We start from the raw sequence: 7,542 nt of genomic DNA on the forward strand, positions 1-7,542 counted from the left end.
GTCCTGGCACAGCCAGGCCATGGGAGGAAACTCCTGACTGGGGCCAGATGGGGTGTGTTATTGCCCAGCCTGGAAGGCAGGATTGAGTTACGGCTGGTGGGGACGGAGCACCAACCCTGACCCCAATGGTGGTGGGGACACAGGTACCCGGGAGAAACCTCTCATTCACACTCACACACGTGGGTGCGTGTGCACACAGAGGGGTGGCAGGCGCAGTGCAGTTCAGTTCGCCTGCCAAGACTTAGGTCCTCTGGCCAAGACGCACTCCACCCCCCACCCCCAGGTGGCCAACCCCTCTTCAGAGCAGGGACCCTCAAGCTGCCCCCAAGCCCTGTGGTCAGAGCCTACATGAGTCTCCACCCCTCCCCTCACCCCTGGCTACGCCAAGCCGGCAGTCACTGGAGTCTCAGCGGTATGTGAGCACGGGAGCACCTGGGACTGCACGAAAAAGGCCAACTTCAGAGCTGAGGATGCCCACCTGGGCTGGTCCACCTCAGTCACCACCTTGCACCAAAAAGAGCCTGGCCTTTCTCTCAGAGGGCTTGGCCAGCCCTCACCCAGGCTCCCAGGGACCAGTGCCAATGAGCCTGGAAAGATAAAGATCTGGGGCCCACGAAGCAGGAGCCAGAGCTGAGGGAGGTGGGGCTCCTCTCCCAGGCTTCCTTAAGCTGCCCCACCCCTCCATCACCAGCCCTGAGCCCAGCTTGTTTTGTGCGGATTGCACCCTGTGGGAAGGTTTGGAATCGGTTGGGTGACCCCATGGATCACCTCCCCCGACCCCCATCCTGGTCAGGAATGCCCAGAGTCTCACTGGATTCACCATTTATGAAGATCCCTTTTCAATTTCAGGGCTGTTTTGAATAGCCTAGTTAAGGACTGCCCCTAAATGAGGCTCCAAAGCAGTTGTACAGCAGTTGTCTGCACCAGAGCAGGAATTAAACGTGTCCCAAGTACAGTGTGTACCCTGCTCCCAACACAAGACCTGCCGGGGCCAGGGAGAGTGGCCTTGGCCAGTGTGGCACCGTGGAGGCAGCCCCCTTGCTCACCCTACTCTGAGCTGTTCCATCCCAGCCCCTCTCCGGTACGGAGCCCAGCAGGTCCACCGACCCAGTCAGGCCTACTCTGTCCGCAGAAACTCAAGTCCTAAGCTTTTGATCCTGCCTCTCCCTCCAGCTCCCAGGACAAAGGTTTGGGCTGGGACCTGGCCGATCTAGCTTATCTTGTCATAAATATTTATCAGGCCCCTGGGGCCAGAGCCTGCAGCTGGCTTGGGGGTGGGGGCAGATGCTCCAGAAGGATCTCGAAGCCCTTCCCTAATGAGGACGCTGTGAGGGGAGCGTGCCACCTGGGCCTTGGGATCCTTGGGGAGAGAGACGACAGCTGGACAGTGGGACAGACTTGGGAAGCCTGGGGGACATGGGCATACTCCAGGAACCAGACCTCCCTATGCACCCCAGGAATGTGGGGGAGGAGGAGAGCAGTCGGAAGAGGCCAAAGCTAAGGGAGACATGGCAACCTCCTCCCTGGACTGTGCTCCCACAGAGGATCTTTGAGAGCTGTGCTCTCCACATGCCTCGCCCCCCCCCGTGCTCTCACTCTGGTAGTGCTCCCCACACAATCCTCCCAGAACTGTGCTGTCTCACGGCACCTCCTCCGACCTGCATGACCCTCCTGGAGTTGTCCTCCTACAGACACTGGCCCTGCAGAGATGTCCACAGTCCACAGTCCACAAGGCGCTGTGCCCCATGCAAACCTCCCCCTACCACCTCCTAACCCCCACACTTTCCTCTGGAACTGGGCTCCACACTCCCCATTCTCCTTGAACCATGCTTCCCAGAACTGCTCCAAATGGTGCTCCCCACACATTCGAGAGTCCCCCCTTCACCCAGCACGAGCCCCTCTCCTTGTCAAGTGGGACTCCTGAACTCAGGCGCTGGAGTCCCCGTGTGTGTGTGTGTGTGTGTGTGTGTGTGTGTGTGTGTATGGGGGGGTCTGCCTGCGCCTCAGTCCCAGCTCCCCTGTGTGCCATGTGCCGCCCCTGCCTCCCTCATTGGCATGCTGGTGGGACCCACAGGTGGAATCAAAGCCCTTTGCTCAGAGCCGAGCTGCACAGCAGGGAGCTGTGCGCCTTTATCTCCCCATTTCTGGGAAGTAGGGAGCTAGGGGCAGAGAGGGCACATTTTGGGGTCCAGAGCCTCCTCCTCACTGCTACAGGCAGGCACAGCTGCAGATAAGGGGGCTGCCTGAGCCAATGAGCGCCCCCAGTAGATAATGAGGGGTTATGGGGGAAGGGACAGCCTCAGGCACAGCCTGGGGGGGAAGGCTGCCTCCCAAAGCCCAGAGCCTCATTAGTGGAAGCCTGGGAGGGAGGCAGCTAAGTGGGTCAGTCCCCTCCCCCAGCCTGCCTGACAGGTGTGGGTGGGAGGGAGGATTGTCAGCCTATTGTCCCCCATTAAAGTCAGTCCCACTCTGAGGCCTCTCTACAGCCAAACCCCTCCCTGCCCCCTGCCCATTATAAAGCCCCTGCCTTCTCTCAGAGCCCACCTCTCTACCCCCCCAAAGCCCCCCTTCCCTCTCTGAAACCCACTCTGTGGCCTCCTTCCCCTTCCTGAGCCCCTCCCCCTCTCTGCATTACCCCCCCAGGTGCTGGCCCCTCAGCCAGCCTCCCCAAGGCAGCCTCCAGACGGAGCCACACCTGGGAGAAATTGAAATCTTAGACTCTTTCCCTACCCCCGCCAACGAAGCAGACATCCCTGTCCTGGCCACGTAAGGCAGTAAAACACTGCTCCACTGGGGCCGGCAAGGGCTGTGCCAGAACAAGCATCCAGATTTTGGGGAGGGAGCCAGGCAGGGCGCGCTGTGGGCTCCAGGCCAGGGCTTTTCTGCCCCCCACTCCCACAGCCAACCGTCTCTGAGCATCCACTCTGGGGTCTCCAGCTCCCCTCTTTGCCCCCATAGTTAAGAAGCTTATTGTCTTGGCAGATCTATCTCAGGAGTAAGGTGGGAGGAGGAGAGATGGGAGTGCATCTCAGAGGTCTCAGAGGTGGGGTCTTCTCCCTGCGGGTGGAGAGGTTCAAAGAGACGCCTGCTGCTTGGGTCCCTCTCCCAACTCAGAATAGAGCCACACGAGGACATAATGGGCAGCGGACTGTCAGCTGCCCCTTCACCCCTCCAGTCTTTGGATGGGCCCCTCCCTGATCAAGGACCTTCTAGGGATCCCCATTTCCTGTCAAGGCCACCTTCCTTAGGCTCTGAGAAACCTCTGGACATCCCCCCCCCCCCCCCCCCGCCAGCTGGTCCCAGGGCACAGGGTATCCTATGGGTGATGCCCTGCCACCCTTGATGTCATTGTTCTTGATGTCCTCCTGGGACACAGTTCTGGGAGGGGCTGGGTGACTGTCCTGGTTCTGCCCAGCCCCACCCCAGCCTGAGGTCCAAGGGTCACTGCAGCCTGATGAGTCTGGCTGCACAAGAGTTAATCTCAGGGTGCACCCCCCACCACCACGTGTGCAGTCAAATTCCAGGAACGCTTTCCATTAAGGACGCTTGGAGCAGATTTCATTTACATTAATAAGAACCAGAAAAATGGGGGGGGGGGGGCACGACTGCGCATGTGGTTGTTGCTCAGGGTTTGCATGAGTCTGGTGGTGCCTGAGCAGCTCAGGCCGGGGTGCCTGGTCCTAGGAGAGGCCCAGCCAAGCAAGTGCTCTGCTGTCTAGTCTGAGGGGAGAAGGCAGAGGCAACCCAGTCCTAGGAGATAGATCCCTGTCTGAGGGAGGAGGCAGAGCCCAGATTCTGGGGACTTCTAGACTGATGGGGATGGCAGAGGCCCATCTTGGGTGGGATGGGCACCAACCCTGGGAAATGACGATGGGTAGAGAGGCGGGAGCCCTGGGAGCTGTTGAGGAACTGTCAGCCAGGGTTTGCTGGTGCCCGTCTCTGAGCCTCACTTTACCAGTCGGAAAGGCTGCTCCTTGCCCTCCCCACCAGGTGTGGCTGCAGGTATTAGAAGGGAAGTTTCCGAGCCTTGAGCCAATCTATTTTAGAGCCTATGCTCTCTTCTTCCTCAGCCTTCCCTCCCCCTTCAGCTCTCCCTTTCAACTTTAGAGCTAAGTAGTGGACCCTGTTTGGTAAGCTCAGGAGCCCGTTTGGGGTGGAAACCCCCAAGATCCACCTCCCTGGGAAGGGGGGAGTCAGTGACTGCGTGCATGTGCAAGGGTGTTGCCTGTGCTCTGCCAGCCTGAGCCCTGCGGCTCCCTTTCCCTTCCCAGCTTCCAACTGGCTCCCTTCCTCCAGGTTAGCAAGAGAATCTGAGCCCCCTCCCACCCCCCGCCTTGGGCCTGAGCAAACTGCAAGTGTGCACAGGGGTGAGCTTTCAGGACTGGACCTGGCCTGCCCACGTGCAGGTGGGAAGCGGTATGCATGAGCTTGCATGCTTCATGTGTGACGGTGGAGGTGGGGGAGGTTGGGGTCTGCAGGCATCTGCGTGTCCTACCCCAACACACATTGAGGGTGCTGGGGGAGTGTGCCTGCCGCCGTAGGGTGACTATCCTATCCGGGCCTGTGCGTGCGTGCATGTGTACTCTTGCATGCTTGTGAATGCAGAGGGCGGCCCCTCAGCCCAGCCAAGGAGCTGGGGAGAAAGGCAGGAAGCCCCTGCGTGGTACCCACCAGGATCTGAGCCCAGCCCTGCCTGTTTCAGGCCCCATAGACCTGGACTGGCCATCCTGGAGCACTGAACCCAACCTTTGCATAGAAGGCTGGGCTCCTACAGCTGTACCACCCCAGGGCCCTAGCAAAGGCATAGGTGGGGGGCACACTTAATTACACCCATGAATCATTCTCAAATAGCTCTGTCCAGCCAGACTCAGGATAGTGGTGCCTGCCCAAAGCTGGGAGCCTGGCCTGGGTATGCCAGGCTCTGGGGCCTCAGTCTGGAAGGAAAACCAGCAGGGGTCCTGGCCAGGCCTCCTGGCCCCTCCTCTCTCTTCCCTGCCTGCTATGGCCTCACCTCCCCCACCAGTGTGCAGAATTCACCCACTGCCGCTTGGCTGTCTTAGGCTGTCTTATCTGGCGGTAGCCAGGGGGTGGAGCAGATCCGACTCCCCCAGACCCAGCAGCCCCACTCTGTGTTATCTTGCCCCCGCAGCCTCCTCCCGCCCCTAGCAGCCTCAGACCTTTCCGCTCCTCTTCCCAGCATCCTCTCGGCCTTGCTTTGTCTGCAGTTGTCTTTTTTCCTACCTCTCCCTGTCTATCTTCTCTCTCTCTCCCCATGGCATGGGTGGCGGTGGGGGCGTCCCAAGGCTGAGCTCACTCCACCCCCAACACATCAGCTGAAGCGTCTTGCTCAAAGTGGGAGCCGGACCCATCTTCACCAAATGAGTCACTTCGGCTAGGGGCCAGCTGGGTGGGGGCATCTGGGTTGGAACCCAGGCACAGCACTTCCCTACCTGATAACCTCCAGCAATTGCTCTGCTTTGAGCCTGTTTCCTCTTGAAGCCAGATGAAAGTGATACAGGGCCTAAGCAGTGGGAGGGCTTGCCCCTGGCTCATGCCTCCTGTTGGAAAGCTCCCTCCCCCCACCTTTCGCAGGCTGGGTGAGAGCAGTGGGCACCCCGTCTCTATCTGAGAGGTCTGGGCAAGCTCAGCCCCAACTCCCTGGGCTGTGGAGACAGAGGCTGTGGGTTTGATGTGGGCTCTGCCAAGGGAGTATTTCTGTGAGAGTCAATACTCAGATGCGTGAAGGGAGCGTGAGAGGCAGAAATGCATTTTATCGACTGCAGACATTATTTCCCTGGGTTGGAAAGAATTGTTAAGAGACTGAAGCACTTATTGTGCACCAGGCCAGCCTGGCCCTTGCCCCGCAGCTGGGCAACAATTTCCCCTTCTAACCAGTGGGGATCTCTGGGGGTAGGGGACCTGTCAAGAACATGCAGGGTCAGCAAATTCGGTGCGTGCCTGGCTCTACACAGAGCTTCAAGGCCCGAGTTCTGGCCAGGTTTCCTTGAATCCCAAAGAGACCTGGAAGAGGCTCTGGAACCCGGCAGCACCCCAGGACTTGCTGAGACACTCTCCCACCACCACCACCTAAGCAAGTCTTGTCCGATAGATGATGGAGTGCTGCCACCTGGTGGCCACCACCAGCACAGTCCCCTTCTCCAGGGTCCAGTCTCCAGGGCAATCTCCCCCCCACACCCCACCTGTCTCTGAGGGCATTGGTCCCTTGGGAACTAGGGTGGCTGCTGGCTGAGCTCTGGGTGCCCTTGAGACCCCCTCAGCCAAGTCTGGGGGGGAGGTCTCTGCATGCCTGGGGAGCTTAGCTCAGGCCTGGCTGCTCATCTGGGCTTTGAAACTCGTTTGATGCATGGCCATGACAGCTGCTCCTGGACGGCCCTCAAAGCCCTGAACTTTGCAGCAGCTGTCCCCGCCAAGGGCAGGCTGGACTTGGGATCCCTGGAGGCTCCCTGTAGTTCAGAAAGACATCCTTCCAAATTCAGAATTGGGGTTCCCCTGGTTGGGAAGTGTGCACTGCTCTTGCCACACCCCCTCATCAGGCATCATGTTTGGAGGAATAGAGACCCTGCGGGGCAGGGCAGGGCAGGACATGAAAGAACACAGCATGCTTATCCCTGGGCTTGGGGTTGGAGCACACCCTACTAGGCTGGTGGGGGGACGGCTGGGCCCTGGGAGCTTTAGCCTTAGATCCTCAGGGAATGAGCCATTCAGCACCAGCAGGATCTCCCAATTATGGTCTCACACGAGAGATCCGGGTCAAGGTACAGCCTCAAGAAATGGGGTGATGGGGTCAGATGCAATATGAAGGCTCAGGTCACCTGGCTAGGTATTTCTGTTAACAGGTATAGCTGTAGAGCAGGCTAGAAGCAGGAGAGGCCTCCAGCTTTTCTGAGGGGCTGGCTCAGAGCACTAAGAACAGACTAACTTCATGTTTATAGGCAAGACCACGCTGGTGCTGACAGCTGATACTGTGGTCCAGAACAATCTTCACGGGAGCTTTGAGCAGACGTCAGCACCAGACAGTATGGGACTGATTCAAGTGCCCATCCTGGTGTGGGGAAGTCAATTTGAGGTTCAAGATGGCTGGAGGCCTGAGTCCCCTGCCAGAGCTCAGCTGTGGCTCCCCAGGGAGGAAGCTTCTACTCAGGCTGATGCACGGGGTGCATGTAATTACGAGCTTCCCGGATCCCGTGTGCGCTCACACATGGAAGAGCCTTCCAGGCTGGCCGTCAGATGCGCCTAATGAAGCTGTTTGACTGCCCAGGTGCAAAGAGCACCTACCTCCATGCTGCTGCAGAGGTGCGGCTGACCCTGGAAGATGGGGATCTGGAGGTTGGAGCCACATTTGTGAGGTTCCCAAGCCTGACTGCACAGAAGCCCAGGCTTCTCCATTTGCTTACCTACCTGGTGAAGCTGGGCACAATCTCTCCCAGACACCCCGTGGGGAGCTGAGGCGAGGGCCCACCATGTGAAAACCCCTCCTGAGCACTTTTCAACCTAATTTTATGAGGACCATGCCTGCCTGAG

The sequence above is a fragment of the Rhinolophus sinicus genome, linkage group LG10 (genome assembly GCF_036562045.2).
Source record: "Rhinolophus sinicus isolate RSC01 linkage group LG10, ASM3656204v1, whole genome shotgun sequence".
In the NCBI taxonomy this organism is placed as follows: domain Eukaryota; kingdom Metazoa; phylum Chordata; class Mammalia; order Chiroptera; family Rhinolophidae; genus Rhinolophus; species Rhinolophus sinicus.